At 42.2% G+C, this 24,171-nt stretch overlaps 1 long non-coding RNA gene and 1 pseudogene across 5 annotated transcripts in view; both read right to left on the bottom strand.

Annotated features, from left to right (window-relative positions):
* Positions 1-23,066, bottom strand: part of LOC136746617 (uncharacterized) — a 28,501-nt gene extending 5,435 nt beyond the window's left edge. The window contains exons 1-8 of one of the 5 annotated variants that reach the window (XR_010816408.1): positions 22,760-23,066; positions 16,016-16,171; positions 13,569-13,619; positions 13,418-13,464; positions 13,254-13,305; positions 4,567-4,739; positions 4,221-4,358; positions 3,951-3,997 (exon numbers count right to left, since the gene is read on the bottom strand). This is a non-coding gene — a long non-coding RNA (uncharacterized LOC136746617). Of the gene's footprint in view, positions 1-3,897; positions 3,998-4,220; positions 4,359-4,566; positions 4,740-13,253; positions 13,306-13,417; positions 13,465-13,568; positions 13,620-16,015; positions 16,172-22,759 lie in introns of all 5 variants that reach the window. The other 4 variants (XR_010816411.1, XR_010816406.1, XR_010816410.1 and 1 more) reach the window with 4 other exon arrangements.
* Positions 20,877-22,497, bottom strand: LOC136770907 (trace amine-associated receptor 13c-like; annotated as a pseudogene).
* Positions 23,067-24,171: the final 1,105 nt, after the last annotated feature.

Below are 24,171 nucleotides of genomic sequence, written 5' to 3' on the forward strand. Positions count from 1 at the left end.
TCAGGCCTGGCAACTGGTTCATTACGATGGATCTGAAAGTTCACATCCCTATTGCGCGGGTACACAGGAAGTTCCTCCGCTTCACCTAAGAGGGCCAAGCGTTTGAGTTTGCTGTTCCCCCCTTCAGCCTGTCGCTAGCCCCACGCACTTTTTCCAAGTGCATAGACATCGTGTTTGGCATTGACAGGGGCTCCACATCTTCAATTATGCACTGGCACCAGAAAGAGTTGTCTCTATACGCACGTGTCTCTCCCTCTTCCGACTGAGAACTCCCTTTGCCAGAGCCTGCTGGGCCTCCTAGCGATAGCATCACAAACCCTCCCCTTCGGCCTCCTCCTATTGAGGATGCTGCAGCAGTTCTTCAAGTCTTTACAGATGCATCCTCGCCGCGATTATGCATGCCGAGTTACACAGTCATTCCGGCGTGCTGGAAAGCGCTCCATTGGTGGCGGAGCCCTCACAGTTTCACCCTCGGTGTGCCCCTGGGACCAGTCTACCACTCAACAGTCTTGATGACAGACACCTCCAAGCAAGGTTGGGGCACAGGCTGCGAAGGACGTGGTGTCCGAGGCAGGTGGACGGAGTCCGCACGGGTCCTCCATATCAACGTCCTGGAGATACAAGCAGTACTCCTTGGACTGTCTCATTTCCTACCAGTCCTATGGGACAGACGTGCTGATTCGGACTGACAACACAGCGGTGGTTGCCTATATCAACAGGCAAGTAGGTCTCTGGTTGTGCAGACTGTACTGTCTAGTCTGCCGTCTGCTTCTGTGGGTGCAGCCATGGTTCCGCTCCATCAGAGCAGTTCACCTACCAGGCTCTCTCTCGGGGAGGCCCCCCGGTCTCAGGATGGCGCCTCCACCCGCTTGTGGTACAACAACTGTGGAGCCGGTTCTGCAGGGCAGACGTGGATCTCTTTGCCTCGGCAGAGTCCACACACTTCACACTATTGTTCTCCGTCCAAGACTGCTCAGGAACCCAAGGGATCGAAGCGCTAGCCCACATATGGCTGCGCTGCGCTGTCTCCTTTATGCGTTCCCACCATTACCCCTTCTCCTGGTGGTCCTGGAGAAGGTCAGGAGAGAACGAGCGATAGTTCTGCTGATAGCCCCACAGTGGCCTCGCAGATTCTGGTTCGCAGACCTGATCGCCCTCCTCCATGGAGAGCCTTGGCAGCTCCCAGTGAGAGTGGACTTCTTGTCCCAGGTGCAGGGCACACTTTGGCACCCCAATCCGGGCCTCCTCCAGCTCTGGGCCTGGCCCCTGAGCGGGAGCGACTGATGGCCTTAGGTCTGTCAGATGCGATAGTAGCCACTGTTCAGTCGGCGAGAGCTCCCTCTACGAGGTCACAGTATTCCTACCGCTGGTGGACGTTTAGCACCAGACGGTGGCCAAGTCATGAATTGCCCCATCATGGTCATATTGCAATTTTTAACAGAGCTGTTGGACCAGGGAAAGTCCCCATCCATGCTCAAAGTGTATCTGGCGGCCATCTTCGCATGTCATGTCCGGATTGATGGTGAGCCCCCTGGGTCTCATTTCTTGGTTGTGCAGTTTTTAAAGGCAGCTCGATGGCTACGGCCTCCTCGCATCCCTTCACTGCCCACATGGCGCCTTGATGTAGTGCTGGACGCACTTTCCCAAGCCCCATTTGAGCCAGCTGAGCTGAAGCTGGTGTCACTTAAGACTGCATTTTTGCTGGCAATCACCTCTGCAAAATGTGTGAGCGAGTTACACGCCCTGTCCGTACACCCATCGTGTGTACGTTTTGCGGGAGATGACTCCAGGGTCATGCTATGGCCTAACCCTGCGTTCCTCCCGAAACTGCTGTCTCCATTCCATGTCAACAGGCCTATTGAGTTGATGGCTTTTCATCCTCCTCCCTTAGCTTCAGAGCAAGAGAGTCGGCTTCACCTGCTCTGCCCTGTGCAGGCCCTCAGGTGCTATTTGGAAGGCACAAAGGACTTTCGACTTTTCGACTTTTTACAAGCTTTAGCACTGAGAAGCTGCGCTCACAACTAGCACTGGTAACAGGTAAAGCTATAGCAATGCAACACAAGCGGAATAGCTTGTATGGTTCAATAAAAGTGGTAAACCCCAGGACACTGGACTGTTCATTCCCAGACTGTGCTTTCCTCTGAAGAACCTTCCTTGCCTGATACAGCTCATGTTTGAGATCTTCAAGATCACATTCATACAGATTGGACAAACTTAAAACGGTTTCCTCTACCAAAAAGCTTTTACTCTTGGGAATCTGTGCTTGTATACCCCTCATAATATCACAGTTTTATTGAAATGCCTGAATTTCTGAATCTCTGAATTTATATGATCCAAAATGGGATAAAATACACTCTTCCTATACTTATCCTTGTCCCCTTCCTTGCACCTACGTTGTCCTATAGTGGACTCTACAACATACTCACTAAGTCTGGAGCTCCCTCTTTGTAACCTTTTCTCAACAGCCTCAACTGCAATATTACACTGCTTTGCTGTGTCCACACTGTCTTTCCATAGCTCATCAAAACATGATTCACATCTATATTCCTCTAAAGTGTCCTGCAGTGCCTGTGTTAGGTCCATGGCCCTAGCTAAATCAAGGGATGGCGCTTGAAGCATGTCAGAGAGCAACTTGGTGTTCCCAAGAATCTTCCTAAATACTACTAGAGTTCCAATAAAGGTGAGGTCTATTTGTGTAAGTGGGGCCCATGCTTCCACAGATCTTTCCCCACTGTTCTCCACATCTATCTCATGAAGTAATACATAATACAGTAGTCTGGTAGTCTGTCCATGAGGTTTTTACATGCCTGGTACCTACATGCCCACCTGGTATCACTGAGTCTCTGTAGCTCTCTGGGTGCATCTTGATACATGTCTTTTTGAACTGACAGCCATTTCTGGTGAACATAAGAGTCTGACATATACACATACAATTTCTGCAGCAATGAAAAAAACAATCAGCCTCAGGGATTGCTTTGACTGCATCAACAATAACAAGGTTGAGACAATGTGCATTGCAGTGCACATAAAAAGCATGTTTGGCCTCTGCTTTGATCCTGGCTGCAACCCAACTGCATTTCCCTGACATCACTGATGCCCCATCGTAACCTTGACCTACAAGATTAGATTTGTATTCAAGGCCATACTTTTCCAGGCACTGTATTATCGTTTGAGTGAGTCCCACTGCATCTAATTGACTGGCTTTCTGGAAATCTAAAAATCTCTCATGAGTTGCACCATTGTAATAGTACCTTAGTACTAATTAGTACTTAGTACTTAGACAGTTGCTCGTTTTTTTTTAGGTCTTTTGTTTCATCTGCAATGACAGAAAAAAAACTCACTTTCATTGACTTCCCTGATTATGTCTTCACATACCATATCTGACAGGCATTCCAAGATCTCATTTTGAATGGTGTTACTGGTATATTTTGCATTTCCTGTTGCTTTCATTTTTTTTTGCAATCAGTGGATTGTGTTTAGAAATCAGTTCCATTATTTCCAAAAAGTTCCCTTTGTTTTGTGATGCATCTGTCTCAAGGTGTCCCCTTTGTGAAATGTTTTGCATGGCTGTAAGAAGAAGTACTTCAGCAACAGTTTTAATGTAAGTGCGGTTTTCTTCTACTTTTTTTTTGTATGCTCTGTCTAAGGCATCTCGCACGAATCTGTCAGAATATTCTTCCTATGTTCAGTCCAGGCTAACATAGCATTGACATGACCTTTAGATTTTTCATGCCACCTAAACCCCCATCTTTATCAATTGCCTTCTTCCAATTGGAGTATCCTCCTTGTGAAGTGAATGGAGTTTCAGTAGCATTAGGCAGGGAAAAGTGTCTACATGCAAAACAATATGCAGAGTCCCGACTTAGTGAATACTCGAGCCATTTGTGCTGTGTGTACCATGTCTTGTTGAAGGCCCTCCTCCTGTCACCCTGCACTGTTCGAGGAAATACCTTCAAATATGGCTGTTTCGGCCCATCTTCCGGATACTGGGATATGTCTGGGAGGGAAAAAGGCATTCAGTTTTAAAACTATGAGTGATACATGGTTGTTAATTTATAACACACTGTGCATTAAGTCACAATAGCAATGATGCTGAATTGTTTATTAACAAATATTGTGAACTACAGCTAGGTGTCATATTTAATTAATACACTAGATCATCATAAATGTTTGTTGAGGCTGTCCTTATTAATCTTAAAGTAAGATTAGAGGTTAAATACCCTGTGGTTGGGATGGTGTGGGATGTGAAGAATGTGGAGCCTCCTGTGTGTCACTGCCACTGCAACTTGGGGTACAACATGCAGACTTCTCTTGGTCCACATCTTTGTGATCTGACTGGCAACTACCAGGTGATGTGTCTGGTCAGGTCACACAACAAAATATTTCAAAAAGTTAGAGATTTTTTTTTTTTTTTGCTTTGTCTTTGAAGTTGAAAAATGTTCTATATTCTGGATATTAAAGAAAAGGGTGGCTGCCATTGTGGGATATAATCAGAAGAGTTAAACCTCTTATGCTATGTATTAGTTTTAACCTCCCTCTGGTCTCTGCATGCACTGATACACATACCTTGATCTGCAGATAACTTAGTGGACAGTGATGACTGCTGCTCGTTCCTCTCATCCTCACTGCTTCCTGCTTCTGTAGCTACTGTTTTTTTCTTCACGTGGAAGAAATTCTCAATATTTTGAGACGTTTTCATTGGTCCTATTGTTCTTTCCCTATCTTTCTACTGTCTGCCCCTGAAGAAATAATAATGCATATTTTTCAGTTACTTAGTTAACTCAAAAAATAATGTCTTTCCTAAAGCTGAAACATTATCTTGACAGATATTACATTTGGTGAAGTATTAATCATTATAACGTTACATTTACAGTATAAGGTTACACCTCTCTACAATAGGCCTAGCTTAAAAACAGGCATGTAGCGTTAGCAAAGTAATTGGCAGGACCATGCTCTATTTGACATAACACTCACTTTGGCCAGGGTTTTTCTAATTTATTATATGACATAACGTTACATGTAACAAACCCGTAGTATTGATTTTTTGAAAATTACACAGAACTTTCGCTTTACTAACATGCTGGTGTGCATGGTGTGTTCGTTCACAGTCGGTTCATTAAGGAAAACGTAACTCTTCCTTTGGACCTGGCTTGCCACCTTTTAACTTAACGTTAACTGCTAGCGTTAACCCCAGGACTGCCTCCTGAGCAATGTTAGACAGTCACAGGGGGGTACCTTTCTTTTAGTCTTAACTTAGCATCCCATAACTTCCCATATTAAATGCTACACATACCAAACTTCAGTATACTTACCTATGCCTTTGTTCTCCTTTCCTGCAACAGCAAAATCGTCTAAATAAAATTAGTTGAAGGTGTCTCCATCCACCGTCTTGCTAAGTTTGGGCGCGCTCACTATTTACTCCGGTAACAACACATCGCAGGAACAGTGGTTCCTCCCCGATGCGGACTATTCCACAATCACAACAATCAGAGGGGTGAATGCAGATGTCATGCCTTATGCATATAATTAAATATAAATAATTTGGCCAACATCAAAGCAATGTAAAATTATAGTTATTGTTAAGAAAACTACTACTACTACTTGTAGACAATTAATAACAACAACTTATCACATTCCTACTCTGATGGGGGTGGCACTTGAGGTGGCCACTTAGATTCTAGGGGTGGTCCATGCCACCCCGGGCTACCCCGCTGGCCCCGCCCCTGTCACTTCCCACATCCTGTTCTATAAAACGTGACGTCAGCGCAGGTTCATCCTCTTTTGGCAGGAGTCAGGACTCCCGCGCGACCTTGTAACCCTTGGGCAGTGCTTCCTTTTTCAGATAACTGGGGTTGCATACGCAACCTATCGTTATCTTTCAAGTTGGAAGCACTGTCCAAGGGGGAGGGGTAACTGTATAACAAAACCGTCGCAAGGGAGGAGGCAGCGAGCTGATAAGGGAGCCTGCCCCGAGGTGCACCACTAGGGGACCTCAGCAACACAACTCCATACAGTAACCTCAGGGGCACCGTAGGGCCGCACCTGAGCCACCCAGGAGCGAGGACCGTAGTCACACTCTACCAGGAACTGTCTGCAATCAGCATATACAAAGCGGGACTACAGAGGTTAACTCTTACGCCCTCCGCTTACAAGAGCAAGGCCAGCTGCTCTACTAGTGCAGTTAGGAGCAAGGCTGTAATCTACTTGCACAATGTCTGGCAAACAAGCACTTGTGCGGCCTCCGTTCAATATCATGGCAGTGGACCCCTGATCCAATAGGAGCAGGGCCACAGACCAAATGAGAAAAATACAACATAATACTGTAGCGTTATGTTGGGTGTATTTGGATAAGAGCATTTGGGCTCTGAGCTGAAGCACTGATCTAAAGAAGACCTCTCCCCCCCCAAAGTTATCAGATTTCCTTAGCTCATCAGCTTGGAACTGGTTTGCATCAAAGTGACAGTTTTGGGGAGGATGGCACCGAGAAGAGGCCACATAGTTTGGAATTCTGCTATGAGATGTCTGGAGAAAGGGGCCTGTAGGTGATAAAAACTCTTTGAAGTGGACGAGAGCCGAAATCCCGACATAGAGCTATGAACCCGGGCCAACCGGCATTTCCAAAAGATGGCATGGATTGACATCAGTCATAAATCAAGCTCCCCTCCAATAGGACACTGGGGGCTGAAACCGAAATCAAATCTCAAGAACTCAGGAACGAAGTTATCTGAAGTTCAGATAAGTTTAACAGTTTGGAGTTCATGATTCATGACATTTGAGAAATCAATTAGAAATGTTAATCTGTGATTCATAACTCTAGAATGTGTAATATCATTTAGTTTTCTTAAATATAAATGTGTGTTGCATTAAACTGTTTTGTTGATAATTTTAGAAATAAAATCTGTCAACGCCGACAAATATCTTCTCATTCCTGTTTAACTGTTTAGTCTGAAATTGACACAAGTTAATAGACATTAGATTATTGGTGGCCCTGCCTATCCTTAATCATTGAATAATAATCAGTTAAGGGAAATTGTGGTATCAAGTAATGATAGGATCTTTCTTGGCACCTAAACGTAAATGAGACTGATATATATATAACGAGAAGTTACCTGACATAAATACTAACCTGCGTAGTTATTTAATGTCTGACTAATAATACTAACGAGAGACTCACCTTCGTCTTACTAACCGGTATTGTAGTCAATGTGTTTATAACCTTTTTTGTTTAACGATTTGTGTTATCATATGCGATCCCATGGTCTTTGATTTGGTCACGGAAGTGATTTGTCTTTGATTTGTTGATCTAGAGTTGAATTTTAATTAGTTTTTCCCTTTTGTATAATTAGTGTAGGGCTACATTTAGTCTTTGTTTTGAATAAATTTGACAATTTATATCTTTGGAATTGGTGTCTGCGTCCAATTATTACAGAAATTGAGTTCTACAAGATTCCAGGATTCGTGATAAGGTGATACTATAAATTCACTTCTTTAATTGAAATTTATAAGTGTACCTTACGCTACAATACATAGCTGGCTAGTCAACAGAGTAGCCGAGCTGACCAGTATACATTATATACATATTGTGTGACAGCAAGACCTTCATGCTGTCAGCGCACAGCACAAGAGCATCCAACTCAACTAAACAGCACAGTGTGGAAGAGCTCCATTGTGCTGACAATTTAGATTTCTTACAAACGAACTACATACACCACGGGGCGCAGGAACAAACTCATGCGCCACCCATCGAAGACAGGAGCACTTGACACCTGCTGGTTAGACCAGCTAACGCAGGGCAACATTAGCTCTACTGTGTTAACAAAGGAACTATATACACAGCGAGGCAGTGAAACTCAAGTGCCATCAGCTGGGAACAGCGGCAGTGACCTCTATTCTACAATTTCAGAATGGAGCCACAGTCCTGCTGTTTAACACATATAATATACACTCACCTAAAGGATTATTAGGAACACCTGTTCAATTTCTCATTAATGCAATTATCTAACCAACCAATCACATGGCAGTTGCTTCAATGCATTTAGGGGTGTGGTCCTGGTCAAGACAATCTCCTGAACTCCAAACTGAATGTCTGAATGGGAAAGAAAGGTGATTTAAGCAATTTTGAGCGTGGCATGGTTGTTGGTGCCTTGTTACCACTGTGCAGGCTGGTGGTGGTGGTGTAATGGTGTGGGGGATGTTTTCTTGGCACACTTTAGGCCCCTTAGTGCCAATTGGGCATCGTTTAAATGCCACGGCCTACCTGACCATTGTTTCTGACCATGTCCACCATGTACCCATCCTCTGATGGCTACATCCAGCAGGATAATGCACCGTCACAAAGGTCGAATCATTTCAAATTGGTTTCTTGAACATGACAATGAGTTCACTGTACTAAACTGGCCCCCACAGTCACCAGATCTCAACCCAATAGAGCATCTTTGGGATGTGGTGGAACGGGAGCTTCGTGCCCTGGATGTGCATCCCACAAATCTCCATCAACTGCAAGATGCTATCCTATCAATATGGGCCAACATTTCTAAAGAATGCTTTCAGCACCTTGTTGAATCAATGCCACGTAGAATTAAGGCAGTTCTGAAGGCGAAAGGGGGTCAAACACAGTATTAGTATGGTGTTCCTAATAATCCTTTAGGTGAGTGTATATATACATATATACATCACGGGGTGCAGGAGCTGGCTCATGCGCCACACGTGAAACACAGGAGCAATTGACATCGTCGAATAGCTCAGCTAACACAGGGCAACTACAGCTCTTACCATGTGAATAAATGAACTATGTACACAGCGGGGCACTGTAGAACTCAAGTGCCCTCCACTGGAGGACAACAGCAGCGGTACCTGGCTCTATGGTGTAATACAGCCAGAGCGGGCCAAAGACCTGCTGACCAATACACGGAGCGGGGTACAGGCCAGATGCATGCACCACCGCAACACAGTTATAATGAACGAACTATATACAGGGCGGCCGCGTAAGGCAACATGCCTGTAGGCTGCATGACAAGCCCTGGGAACACATCAACATGGCTGTCAGTAAATCCACGAGCAGCTCGCATGGGTGCTCGACTGGAAGGCATAGTCCGGTGGAAGGGAAAGACACGGTTCACTAGCTCCCTCAGGATGCACTTACAGGGGCAGACTGGGAGAAGAAAGGCAGCAGCCAGAGCCTGTAGGCTACTGGGGCTCGACTGCAGCCAACACCGGGTTCCCAATGGAAGGGACTGGTCCTGTCACGTCCAACCTGTATAACCGGGCATATGTAGGCGGCGAGGCCCAAGCTGCAGCCGCACAAATGTCTGCCAAGGGTGCACCCTGAAAAAGGGCCCACGATGTGGCAACGCCTCGAGTCAAGTGGACCACCAGGTGATCATGCACCGGGGTCCCGATGGACTCGTAAGCCATGGTAATGGTGTCCACAATCGAATGCAATAGGCGCTGCTTTGAAAGCGCCTGGCCCTGTGTCCGTGGTCCATAAGACACAAACAGTTGGTCTGAGCGCCGAATGTCCTTAGTGCCTTCCAGATAGCACCTGAGGGCCCGCACAGGGCATAGCAGGTGAAGCCGACTCTCTTGCTCTGAAGCGAAGGGAGGGGGATGAAAAGCCATCAACTCAATAGGCCTGTTGACATTAAATGGAGACTGCACTTTCTGGAGGAACGCAGGGTTAGGGTGTAGCATGACCCTGGAGGTATCTCCCACAAAACAGACACAAGATAGGTGTACGCACATGGCATGTAACTCGTTCACGCGTTTTGCAGAGGTGATTGCCAGCAAAAACGCAGTCTTAAGTGACACCAGCTTCAGCTCAGCTGAGTTCAGTGGCTAAAATGGGGCTTGGGAAAGTGCGTCCAGCACTAAATCAAGACGTCATGCGGGCAGTGAAGGGGTGCGAAGAGGCCGCAGCCGTCGAGCTCCCTTTAAAAACTGCTCAGCCAGAAAATGACACCCAGGAGGCTCGCCATCAATCCGGACATGACATGCGGAGATGGCCGCCAGATACACTTTGAGCGTGGACGGGGACTTGCCCTGGTCCAACAGCTCTTGTAGAAATTGCAATATGACCATGATGGTGCAATTCATTGGGTCTTGACCGCCATCTTGGCACCAGGTGCTAAATGTCCACCAGCGGTAGGAATACTGCAACCTCGTAGAGGGAGCTCTCGCCGACTGAACAGTGGCAACTACCGCGTCTGACAGACCCCAGGCAATCAATCGCTCCCGCTCAGGGGCCTGGCTCAGAGCTGGAGGAGGCCCGGATTGGGGTGCCAAAGCGTGCCCTGCACTTGGGACAACAAGTCCGCTCTCACTGGGAGCTGCCAAGGCTCTCCGTGGAGGAGGGCGATCAGGTCCGCGAACCAAAATCTGCGAGGCCACTGTGGGGCTATCAGCAGAACTGTCGCTCGTTCTCTCCTGACCTTCTCTAGGACCACCAGGAGAAGGGGGAACGATGGGAACACGTAAAGAAGACAGTGTGGCCACGTGTGGGCTAGCGCATCGATCCCTAGGGTTCCTGAGTGGTCTTGGATGGAGAACCATAGTGGGCAGCGTGTGGACTCTGCCGAGGCAAAGAGATCCACGTCCACCCTGCCGAACCGGCTCCACAGTTGTTGTACCACAAGCGGGTGGAGGCGCCATTCCGAGACCGGGGGGGCCTCCCCGAGAGAAGAGGTCCGCCGCCGTGTTGGACAGGCCTGGGAGGTGAACTGCTCTGATGGAACGGAACCGTGGCTGCGCCCACAGAAGCAGACGGCGTGCTAGACAGTACAGTCTGCGCGACCAGAGACCTCCTTGCCTGTTGATATAGGCAACCACCGCAGTTTTGTCCGTCCGAACCAGCACATGTTTGTCCCGCAGGACTGGCAGGAAATGAAACAGTTCAAGGAGTACTGCTTGTAATTCCAGGACGTTGATATGGAGGGCCCGTGCGGGCTCCGTCCGCCTGCCTCGGACTCCAAGTCCATCGCAGACTGCTCCCAAACCTTGCTTGGAGGCGTCTGTCGTCATGACTGCTCGGTGGTAGACTGGCCCCAGGGGTACATCGAGGGTCAGATTGTGAGGGCTCCACCACCAACAGAGCGCCTTCAAGCACACCGGAGTGACTGTGACTCGGCGTGCTTGATCGTGGTGAGGGTGCATCCTGAGAGACCTGAACCACCACTGCCGCAGCCTCATTTGAACCAGTCACTGTGCATGATGGCCTGGGACATGGTGTGCAGGTTGAGCATCTTGAAGCGCAGCACCTTGAGGTGGCGGTTCAGGCGCCTCAGATCCAAGATGGGGCGGAAACCTCCATCTTTCTTGGGCACAAGGAAGTATGGGGAATAGAATCCCTCGTGCTGCCCTGGCACACTTCGCGGGTCCCTCACTCACGTCCACACCATGCCCTGGAAGGGGGGTGGACATGTCTGAAATTGCACGGAGTAGCCAACTGATATAATTTGGAGCACCCAAGAGTCTTGGGTGCAGAGTTTCCAATTTGAGAGTTGTTGTGGGGTGTAAGGGTGGGCCAGAGGCTGCTGGAATGCCTCAGGGACAGGGCTTGGGTGGCGGAGGGGGTGAGGTCAGGCTGGGTCCCCTCCTACCACGAGCTGCCGTGGGCCGCCGGGGGCCAGGGTGGCAAGCCTGGGGGGGGCACCTGCCAGCCGGTGACGTGCTCCCTCCCTGCAGTCTCCACCAGCGCGGCATGAGCTGGTGTTGGAGCGTCTTGGTTAGGGGGGGCGACACCTGTTGTGCTGCTTGCGCTGCTTGTGCAGCCAGGAGAGCGCAGATTTGGTCCATCCTGCTATTGAGAGTGAGGATGGTCTCATCACGCTCCCTGTCCACTGAGCCTGAGCTCCTAGGCCAACGGCGCAGTGGGGAGGAGGTCAGCGAAGACTCAGAAGAGGGGGAGAGAGCCCGTGGGCATCGCTCCACCACTTTTCCCTGTCGTTCACGTGCATGTGCAGGGGCGCACACACCCGTGTCAGGCAGGGGCGGCACGGCTGGCTCATCGCAACATTGCAACACCATCAACACGCAACCTTGCTGTTGCCGGACTGAACCAAGCACCAGGTGCTGGATACAAGCGCCACGTAGGCCTGTAGGTTTAACCACACCGTGTGTGCCGGGGTTTCCGGGGACACCGGGTGACGCAGAGTCTGGGGTCCACGGGGGTCGAGGGTAGTAGACCACCAGCCGTAGTGGGATTTAAAACCGAGGCCTGCACGCACGGACGCGGAGGGCTAGAAGTGGCGGAAGAACACCTCACCGGGCAGCCGCGCCGGGGATTTTCCTGCTGCTGCTAGTGCTCCTGCTTTGGAGGAATAAGTCCTGTGGACAAAAAACCAACACAGCAAGCAGTCGGAATAGATATAGCATTATATAAACATGACAATTATTTTTAAAAGGCTCTTCTTGTGAATGAAACTGAAACCAAAAGCGCAGCCGGATCTCCGGTGCGCAGACGGGACAGAATCGGGATTAGCTATCAATAATAACTAAACACACACAAGACAGAGACAATTTGTAGCGAAAACGGTGGTGAACAACTCTATGAAGTGAAGCCAGCCAGCCAAAATACGCAGTTTGAATGTTTATTATGAACACAGACACAGAGAACATACGTTCCTGAGTCCAGTGAAATGGCAAAAGAAGACGAACCTGCGCTGACGTCACGTTTTATAGAACAGGAAGTGGAAGGGACCTGTTCTGAGTGACGAGCGCAGGGGCCAATGGCAGCTTTGATAGAGTGATGTTTCCCCCTTGGGCAGTGTTTCCGACTTGAAAGATAACCAGCCAGTTAATATTACCATTTCATAAATAATTGTTTTCAAATTACGGTTGTAAAAATGTATAAACGATGCAAACAGACCATTTAAATGCAGATGTTTTCTTAGATCTTGCGTTCCTGATATAAGTTTGTCGGCACTTTCGGTGTCTTAAATAGAAACATGGCATAACTATGTGTTAATATCATAGTTTAGTCTGGGCGCTGCAGCCAGGCTTCTTTGATTTTCAAATGAAGGCTATTACATATACCAGTATTCCGTTACTATAGCCCTTTAAACCACTACCGGTCCCAGCATGCCTCGGGGCCAACCTGCGTGTGCAGATCTCTCCGAGCACCGGGTCTAGGCGCTGCACAGTCTGGCAAACACTGGTCTGTAAAATTCTCCAGACAAATGCAGGGATTTCATGCACACTCATGTACAATACGACTACGACCCCATCTCTTGGAGTAATGAAATAAAGGTCTCACTCACCCTCAGAACGTGATCTTTTCCAAAAATACTTGATACAGTCTGTATATGTCATCTGTTAAAAATAGAAAATAAAATAAAATAAAAAGACGTCCGTATAGACCCATAATTTAACATCACACATCTTGGCGAGATATTACATGTATAAAATGAAAAGTATAACCTACTCGGCTCAGTGTTTGAAGTGCTAGGTCATCTAATGTCGAGAACAAATCTGAACGTAAATACGATAATATGAAAACAAGTAAATTAATAAATATACATACATTCATAACACGTATAATTAATATGTTCAATACATTATTAAATGAGTCTTACCTGTATTAACAGGGTAGAAATTGAGCACATTGGATGGGGTGTTCTGTAACCCTGCAGATACAAGGGGGTTGTTAGAAACATCGCCTAATAATATTATAAAATATAAAATATATAAATAAATAATACCTAGTGTAAAAGGCTCTTGAGACATTTGAAATGCATCGCTTCTTATAAGCAGAATTTAAACGTTTCAAATATTATATTAAATATAATTCAAATATTAATTACATTTCAAATATTATATTTCTTAAATATGTATTTCAATGTAACACATTGTATTACACCTTTTCTGAATGAGTGTAGGGCAATTTTATTTCTTGATTACTTAAATTATTACTTATCATCAAAGTTTGAGAAGGTTAGTCTCTGCTCTGTGTGTCCGGTCATCTTCACAAGTGCTTGTCTTATCTGGACCGAGCGAAACAGCGTGTATGACCAACTATCTCACCCACGGCCACACATTTAAATAATGCTCTTTGTGTACATACGTGACATACAGCGTATCACACACACACACACACACACACACTTCATAATCATTGTATTTATTCAAGCTTTATATTAACCTTTTATTTAAATAAGACGTTTTGATGTTGTCTGTAACTATGGAAATTCATTGTATTGTCAGGCCTGCATAATGATCTTCACCACTAGATGACCCATACTCCAGTTTTTCAATCAATTTTCTCCTGATTCCCCTCATAATTGTTTCAATTATCTCACCTGCTCCTTGTTTATCCCTTGTTAATCTCACTTCTCCCAGAACTCTTCACAGATAGAACAAAATAAACTGTAGTCTTTATAAGCATTAAACGTGCTTACAATTTACAGACACGGTACCTATTTAAGTTTGAAAGAAAATAGGTTTCACTGTATTATTATTATTGTTACAGGTCCCAGGAATAGGACCACGTTAACAGATGATAATCCTGTGAAACAGGAGAAAGGATGAGACACAACAGTGCTGACTTCTTTTCAGTTAGGCGTTACTCAAGTCCCAACTCGTTTATTTAGCATTTTCTCAATACAAAGTCAGTCAACATTTCCTTGTTGCCAAAAATAAAATACAAAGTTCCATAAACTACTCAAAACTACATTGTAAGAGCACACCATTTTTCTGCACCTATATTACATACATTAAACCTCTATCCACAGTAATGGAAATTACACCTATATTACATACATTTTAATTCTACCCACAGTAGTTTCTCATGAACCTATATTACATACAATTTATCTCTACCCACAGTAGTTTCTCTTGCACCTATATTACATACAATTTAATTCTACCCACAGTAGTTTCTCTTGCACCTATATTACATACAATTTAATTCTACCCACAGTAGTTTCTCTTGCACCTATATTACATACAATTTAATTCTACCCACAGTAGTTTCTCTTGCACCTATATTACATACAATTTAATTCTACCCACAGTAGTTTCTCTTGAACCTATATTACATACAATTTATCTCTACCCACAGTAGTTTCTCTTGCACCTATATTACATACAATTTAATTCTACCCACAGTAGTTTCTCTTGCACCTATATTACATACAATTTTATTCTACCCACAGTAGTTTCTCTTGCACCTATATTACATACAATTTATCTCTACCCACAGTAGTTTCTCTTGCATCTATATTACATACAATTTATCTCTACCCACAGTAGTTTCTCTTGCACCTATATTACATACAATTTAATTCTACCCACAGTAGTTTCTCTTGCACCTATATTACATACAATTTAATTCTACCCACAGTAGTTTCTCTTGCACCTATATTACATACAATTTAATTCTACCCACAGTAGTTTCTCTTGCACCTATATTACATACAATTTATCTCTACCCACAGTAGTTTCTCTTGCACCTATATTACATACAATTTATCTCTACCCACAGTAGTTTCTCTTGCACCTATATTACATACAATTTAATTCTACCCACAGTAGTTTCTCTTGCACCTATATTACATACAATTTAATTCTACCCACAGTAGTTTCTCTTGCACCTATATTACATACAATTTATCTCTACCAAAAACGTAATTAAAACCGGAAGACTAATATGGTAATCTAATGCTAATTCCATTGAAGTGGAGGGACTAAGACGCTAACAAACAGGTAACACGATTAAAAATACTTATCCAGTAGAAATTACATATTTATAAAACATTTCATGAAAAGGTTTTGCAGTTTAACACTTTAATAACGGAATGTTTGCTTTGTTTTCTAAAATAAAACTGACAGGAGTTTAAAATCATTCGAAGTGAAAAAACAATAAAGAGATGGTATGTGGCTGACTTTTACCTCCCTGTTTGCGTGGCACAATTTGTCAAATGACCCGATACACACTTCTCAGTTTTTACTCGGGCATCATATACCCTTAATATTAGCCCATTTATTATTGTATAATATGTGTGTTTTACATAGTGCCACCAACCTGTGAAACAGGAGAAAGGATGAGACACAACAGCGCTGCTTCTTTTCAGTTCGGCGTTACTCGAGTCGCAGCTGCCTGCGCACGACAGTGTTTGGGTGTGAAGCCGAGGGTGTCGTTCTTTGGAGGACACAAGTCCCAACCCATCTATGAGACAACCTTTAACATATTACATTAAAATGAAAGAAAACCACAAATACAGGTACAAATGTAACAATACATTTTGAGTGTCTATTTATTTATTTATTTATTTATTTCCCTTGTCCAGGGCGACTTATCACTATATCAGTGATTAGCAGAAAACTGAAACCAACTCCTGCATTAAAATTACTGAACATGATACACCTTCTTTGACATTAACATAAAAATCATAAAAAATCATGTACTACAAATGCAAAGTATAAATATGCAAGAAAATTAAACTGATGCAAACCTTAATTTCCATTTTAATTGTTTGAACTGTGGACACAAATAAACAATTTCAATCCGTCATCCATATTAGAATGTGTAGTACATTTTGTTTCACTTCTTGAATTCAGCTGCTTTTTTTCTTTTATAAAGAAAAAAAGTATTCCAAAAGTAATCTAAAAGTATTCTCATTACGTTACAGACCTGGAGTAATGCATTGAATTAGGTTAGAGATTATTTTCAAAACAAGGTAATCAGTATTCTGTAACGGAATACTTTTTAAAAGTAACCCTCCCAACCCTGATAACTGTGAACGTTTGTTTCTCATGTTCTGCTATGGTGGGCTGGTGCCCTAGTGCCTCTAGTGGTCGATCCGCCCCTGCATTTAAATACATATAAGCAGTTAGAAACACTATACACTAAATGTCTGCAATATTAATACATGAAGAAAAGTTAGGCGCCTGGCATGGGACAAAGCAAGGACCCTTGCTAATGGAGAGACCTGTTATGAGAGAGAAATGTTCAATGATATGCCTGTCCTAGCTGAGCGGAGAGATGCTTGAGAAAATAAGTGGAGCAACGCCAGCAGTGTTAGGAGTCTGCTGGTGCATTGATTGCCATGTGGGGCCAGACCTGTGGAGCTACTGAGACAGAATACAATCTGCTTTTGCACTTTCTTGTTCTGTTATTATATGCTACTATCTTATTAAAGGGAATAATTTAGTTTTACATAGGTTTTAATTAGTATTCCTTTTATTCTTTAACTAATTTTCCTTTCTAATTAGGGTAGGGTTTTAGGTATTTCTATTCGCCCAGTATTCTATTAAAGTTGATTTCAAGAGTTCTAGGTTTAGTTATTTTCCCCGTTTTTCCAGGAGGCTGTGTATAGCAGACTTTTTACCCTACTATTGATTGAGTTAAGGCCATGTAGTGTACTCTGACAACTATTCAACTTGCCCTGCCCAGTTTGAGTTACTGCATGTAAATGAAAACACCAGCACTTGTGGCACTGTCAAAATGAACTGTAAAGGCATGCTTCAGTAGTTCAAAGCTTTGAAAATGAAGCCAGGAGAAAAGCCTGTCTTTCTTCAGAAGGGGCCCCTTTTAGAAAACGTTTTGTAAGACACTGACACAGTAATGTTGCTTTACACTGTGCATGACAACAAAGTAATTTAAAAAAGGATCCACAGCAAAGAGCCTGAAGGTTATGTAGTAATGCAAAAAACACTGTGCGTAGAGGATTACAATCGATATATGGGAGGAGTAGACAAAGCTGACTGCTGTGCTTGTGCTACAATTTTCCTCATCACTCTGTGAAATGGTATCACTGCATTTCCAACCATGTTAAAGAGGTAGCTCTCCTGAATGCCTTTATATGCAAATATGACAGCTGTGGAGCTCACAGAAAAGACTCATGAACAGGGACACCACCAGCAATGCAATGCCAGCTGCAGCCATGGGAATGACAGGAGTGCCAGGAAGACTGAGAGACAGACAATTCCTTTACAGTCAGATTGGGCCATGTAATGCTAATCAATTCAATTTTTTGAAAGTTCTGAAAAACTGAAAAATATTTTCACTTTTCTGTATTTTTTAATTGAAAGATTCGAATTTTGGTTTTATTTTTAAGATAGGCAGAGCTTCACACTTCAACCACTGTGCAGTACTGTTTCCAGTCTTCTAACTCCTCCTGCCCTAGGGAAGTGCGACCTGCAGCAGTCTATGTGGTGATGTATATTTCTGCAGCAGCAGTGGTGATGCTGACAGTGTGTGGAAACCTGCTGTTGATCATTTCTATCTCTCACTTCAAGCAGCTTCACACACCAACCAACCTGTTGCTCCTCTCTCTGGCTGTTGTAGATTTTTAGTAGGATTGTCATGCCATAAAAGTTAATTATAACAAATTGAAACCTGTTGGTATTATTAACACCTTTTTTGTATAATTTATAATTGATTTGGCTTTGTCACAGCTGGTGTTTCTATTAATAATGTTGAACTGACTGCCTGCTCAATCATTGGGTGTTTTTACTGCTAATAATATCATGTATTTTCAGTGTGTTAGCCCCCTAACTCCTGATGGTAGTGTCAGCAGGGGTGCAAAGAATATGACAGACACCAAGACGAACCATTACTCTGTCAAATGGCAACTCTTTGGTTGGCAGTCGATCTCCCCAATCATTCCATTTGGGCACAGTTCCTTTCTTTGGAAGTTTTCAACCATTTGGTGAAATTAAGACATCAGATCTTAAAGTGCTGAGATTATACGAATGTGCTTCCTGGTTTTATCCCAAAATCTACACCCTTGTTTCTTTTAAAATGACTCCATCCACTTGTGTCAAAGCTCTAAATTGCTTGGGAAATCATGACACGACTATTACTACACTGTGGTACACGACAACAGCTCTTTTTATCTCTTCCATAATACTGATGCTGGAATTAAAGATACCCTGCTTCTCGAACTTCTGATTTCATGAACCAGGAAACATGAAAAGGGCTAATGCTTAAAATTGTTGATCTTGTCCTAAAGAGTGTAGCTAGGCTTGGGTTTGCTATAGAACTCAGATAGTCATATGTATCATAGTGATATGTGGTCTGTTCAAAAAGTGCTCCACTGTATGATATATCTGAAAATACCAAGTCGGGAATTCTAGTTAGTAAAATATATTGTCAGTGTTTGTGTGTGTCTTTAAGCAGGTCTTTTTTTAATAGTATTTTTATAAACTCCTAAAAATGCAAAAAACTATACGCAGGTCTTTTTTAATAGTTTTTTTTATAAACTCCTTCAAAGGAAAAAAAACTAATGCAACAAACCATGGTTAATATAGGAAAGCCACTAAATGTGGGTGTATATGGGAAATAGGGAATAGTTGTCACATTGTGACAAAAGGAGGCAATGTGGGGGGAAAATATAGAAATCCTATTCTGCCTTTGTCCTTGGTGTGCTGTTACTCCTCACTTGGTTATCAGCAGCTCACATTCCTTTCTTGCAACGTATTATCTGCAAAGTGCCTTCTAATGCAATTGGCAATGTAGAGGTTAATGATTATTATTCATGAGTAATAATCATAATATTGGTAAGATGGGAAGACTTAGTTTAGAATGCCAATGAAATCACTGCTAGTTATTAGAAATGACCATTCAGACACTGTTTGTAAAATGTTAAGGCCCCTTGAGGGTATGTCCCAGAGGGGGTATAAAAGCTTTGTTCTGTCTCAAAACATTTGGGGAACAGTGTCATACTGTCACGGTCTCCCCTGCTCCTACCTTAGTTCACCACCAGAGGTCTCCCTCTCCCAACTACTAATCTAGTGCTTCTCCTTTCCTCTATCCAGCACAACCAGTTTCTCCATATTCTTTCCTTCCAGGTGCACCTGTTCTGTCTTCCTCTTTTACCATTGGCTAATCACTCCTTCACCTAGTTCAAACCCTCTCCTCTACATAGTATTTAAACCCCTCTGTTTCCCATCATAATCGCGAAGTCTTGCATTCTCTCCTGGATCAATTCTGAGCATTGTTTCTTGATTGCCTTACCGTGTATATTGACCTCTTGTTCCCTCTCTTGTTTACCCCTTTTTGGATCTCCCCACTAGCCTGTTCGCTTGATCGATTGACCTGGACTGTCCCTGTTTACTCTCTATCGTTTGCCCTTATCGGATTATCTGCTTCAACTCTAAGCCTGCACTTGAATCCTTTCCTTTGGTCCTTGAGGACGTTACACATACAAGCCTAAAATCCTTTGAGTTCTGTGTTGCACTGTTCCTCCTGTGCACGTAATAAATTCTGACTAGAACTCCCAACTCCAAATCTTTCTTCCACCACACGTTTCTGATTTCTAAAAACTAGCAAATTGATTTTACAGTAACACTGGCAAATACAACATGCCTCTCAACTTAAACTTAATACACTACATCCGCATTCGCACGGACTTAATGCTTTCTGTCAGATTTCTGTCAGCTCCGTCACATCCCTACTTGTATACCCAGTTTTTAATCTAAGTAAAGAAGTATTTATTTCCTGATGTTTTTCTTGCTTTCTCCATATACTATAACTCTAGTTTCTAGGGTTATTTATTAATAATGTCTTTCTGTGTGAAAGGAAACTGTAAAGGGCTGTCTTCATTAATAATTTATGCTAAGGAATATTGCAGCAAAACATTGTCATTTAAAATGAATACAAGAGCATTCAATAACAGTGCCAAGCACATGTGAACTCATAAAAACTAGTGTAGTGCCTACTTTTTGTATTTCTTTTTACAAATATTAAGTTTACTTTGCATTGCTGTTATTTTGTTGTGTTACTGTACTGCACTTTAAGACATCTTGGTGTGAAAAGCACTACAAAAATGTAAGTACTATTGTAATTATTACATTTTAGATTTGATTTACTGGTGCACAAATTTAGGGATTTAGGTAAGGTATGAACATATTCCATTCCTCACAAAACACAGTATCCCCAGAAAAAAGACACATGAGTCAAGAGCTTTCTATTAAACATGATATTGACACTAAACACACACCAGACTGAATCTAATTGTGAAGATGGTATTGTGTATTAAAACTGAGGTGCTAGTCTCACCTGTCATTAACATAATTGTAAAGTTATTGGATGGTATTTGAATTAAAATAAGTTTATGATAAAATGACAGCAATCCATTATATTACATAATACATAACCTATACATTTATACTAATCAATATTTCATGTTGATAATTGCTTTCTTAGCTTTGCATGTAACCCCCACCTTTGACAGCCAACTTGTAATAAAACATATCAGAACATGTCAGAATAACTAAGGATTCTACCACAGGTATGGTGTAGGTCTTACATACCTATATTCATACACCTGATACTTGAATTATTTGATGATTGACATGATTACTCTTTTTGCTGAAACAATTTCAACAAAGATGATGCTGGTTTAAATATCCTTAACATTTCAATACATTTTAAAGACTTCTGAAACCATGGGTAAAATAAAGCATAAATGATGGGATTCACAGCAGAATTAAAATATAGAACCCAGTTTACAAAATGAATTACCACAGAAGATGAAGTCAAGCTCACATTAGCATCAACAAGAGTGCAGATATAATAGGGAACCAAGCTAAGGAGAAAGACAGCTACAATTCCTGAACATGTTCTTCAGCCTTTCTTTCAGATGTAATGGTGATCTTCTTACTTTTGTTTTCATCATTTTTTCCTTTTTGTTTCTGCACTTATGACTTTAACATGTCTTTTTGCCACAAAAAAACCTTTCATATAGAGTATTATCATTACAGAGCAAGGCAATATAAATGCAATGAATAGATCTACTATCCCCCATCTTTTACTTATTACAAATAAACAGTCTCCATAACAAATATTAATTTCTTGAACACCGCACATATTGCCATTGAAGTAAATCAGTGCTAAATTATATAGCAGTGACAACAATCAGTTAAGCATTTTTATCAACCAATTTATATTAAGTTATTTTAGTTGAATAAAGTAAGGGGTCACATACAGCCAAATAGCGATCAGTAGCAATGCATGCAACATGATTAAGACAAAACGAAACATATTATAAATCATACATACAGTTTTTCCAAAATACAAGTTTCTATTAATACAATTAAACAGAAAGGCATCACAGTCACTCCCATTAGAAGGCCTGCCACAGCCAGTGAGAGCAGGAGCAGGTTGGTTGGTGTGTGGAGCTGCTTGAAGTGAGAGATAGAAATGATCACCAGCAGGTTTACACACTGTCAGCATCACCACTACTGCTGCAGAAATATACATCACCACATAGACTACTGTAGGTCACACTTTCTTAGGGCAGGAGGTTAGAAGATGTGAAACAGTACTGCACTGCTTCAAATTCAGTGAATTACATCTATCTTTCTGTTAGGAATAGTCAGAGTAATTCACACTGCAAAACAAAAGTAACTGATTCCTGAACTACAGTAAAATAAGTAACACTGTGTTTAATTTATTTAAATGGTGTACACTGTTATTGTATAGTAATAATACAAAATCACGACGAAATACACTTGAAAATAATCAGTCAGCAAATTCTGCTTGGCTCCTTTGCTGTCCATCTCTTTAAGATACAGTAAGTTGTGTAAGATAATTTGAGATGCTTGGTTTTTCAGTCAATCTAATTAAATAGTTGAACTGAAAACTCAAAGGTCAATTGGTTTCTCTTTAAAGATTATTTTTAGAGGGAAGATGCAGTCAAGTCACAAATGTGCAATAATAATTTATTTGTGACAAAAATAGGAAACTAATATCAATCAATTATATTACTGAAAATAAGTAATATTAAGCTTCTGCTGGATTACAAAAAGAAACAGATAATACCTGGTTTCTTCTTTCTCCTCACACAGGGCAGTTTAGGTCAATCTGGGTCAGGTAGGCAGCGGTGTGTCTCTCTTTCTCCTCTCCCTCCTGCTCTTTTCTTGTTGTTATCTCCTTCTTTTTGAACTCCTTGAACAGAACTAAACTTCTCTTTCTTTTCCTTTTATAAGGTTTCCTTTCAACCAATCACATTTTGCCACCACCATGAGTTGTGTGCTTTATGCTAATGTAATTTAGTAAGTGGGGGTCCTTTGGAATTTGGCTAGGAGCCAATCAGAGGACAGGTACCCTTTTGGTCTCTGGACACATAGATAAGCTAGGCTACCAGGGGCTACCATGGAACTAGATAAAAGGAAGGAAGTCTGTTTCCTCTACTGAACAAGATAGGACAGAATGTCCCATAGAAAAATACATTCTAACAAATAATATATTACAGTCCCCACCTTGGAAGGGAAAAACATTCAACAGATGTTTGACCTTTCAGTAAATAATAAAATAATACAAAAATACAAAACAAAAAAATAAAAACATAGGAATTGCAAAATACAAGTAAACATTTAGTCAATGCACCTATTATATGTAGTTGTGAGGTTATATAAGTATAAGTATGTGAGATAGATTAGATAACCATGCTTATTATAAAACCTGGATTTACCAAATGTAGCGTGAGGTACACTTATACATTTCAATTAAAGAAGTGAATTTATAGTATCACCTTATCACGAATCCTGGAATCTTGTAGAACTCAATTTCTGTAATAATTGGACGTAGACACAAATTCCAAAGATATAAATTGTCAAATTTATTAAAAACAAAGACTAAATGTAGCACTACACTAATTATACAAAAGGGAAAAACTAATTAAAATTCAACTCGAGATCAACAAATCAAAGACAAATCACTTCCGTGACCAAATCAAAGACCATGGGATCACATATGATAACACACAAATCGTTAAACAAAAAAGGTTATAAACACATTGACTACAATACTGGTTAGTAAGACGAAGGTGAGTCTCTTATTAGTATTGTTAGTCGGACATCAAGTAACTACGCAGGTTAGTATTTATATCAGGTAACTTCTCGTTATATATATATCAGTCTCATTTATGTTTAGGTGCCGAGAAAGATCCTATCATTACTTGTTACCACAATTTCCCTTAACTGATTATTATTCAATGATTAAGGATAGGCAGGGCCACCAATAATCTAATGTCTATTAACTTGTGTCAATTTCAGACTAAACAGTTAAACAGGAATGAGAAGATATTTCTCGGCGTTTTTATTTTTATGTCTAAAATTGTCAACAAAACAGTTTAATGCAACACACATTCATATTTAAGCAAAACTAAATGATATTACACATTCTAGAGTTATGAATCACAGATTAACATTTCTAATTGATTTCTCAAGTGT

Source organism: Amia ocellicauda, chromosome 1 (assembly GCF_036373705.1).
Source record: "Amia ocellicauda isolate fAmiCal2 chromosome 1, fAmiCal2.hap1, whole genome shotgun sequence".
In the NCBI taxonomy this organism is placed as follows: domain Eukaryota; kingdom Metazoa; phylum Chordata; class Actinopteri; order Amiiformes; family Amiidae; genus Amia; species Amia ocellicauda.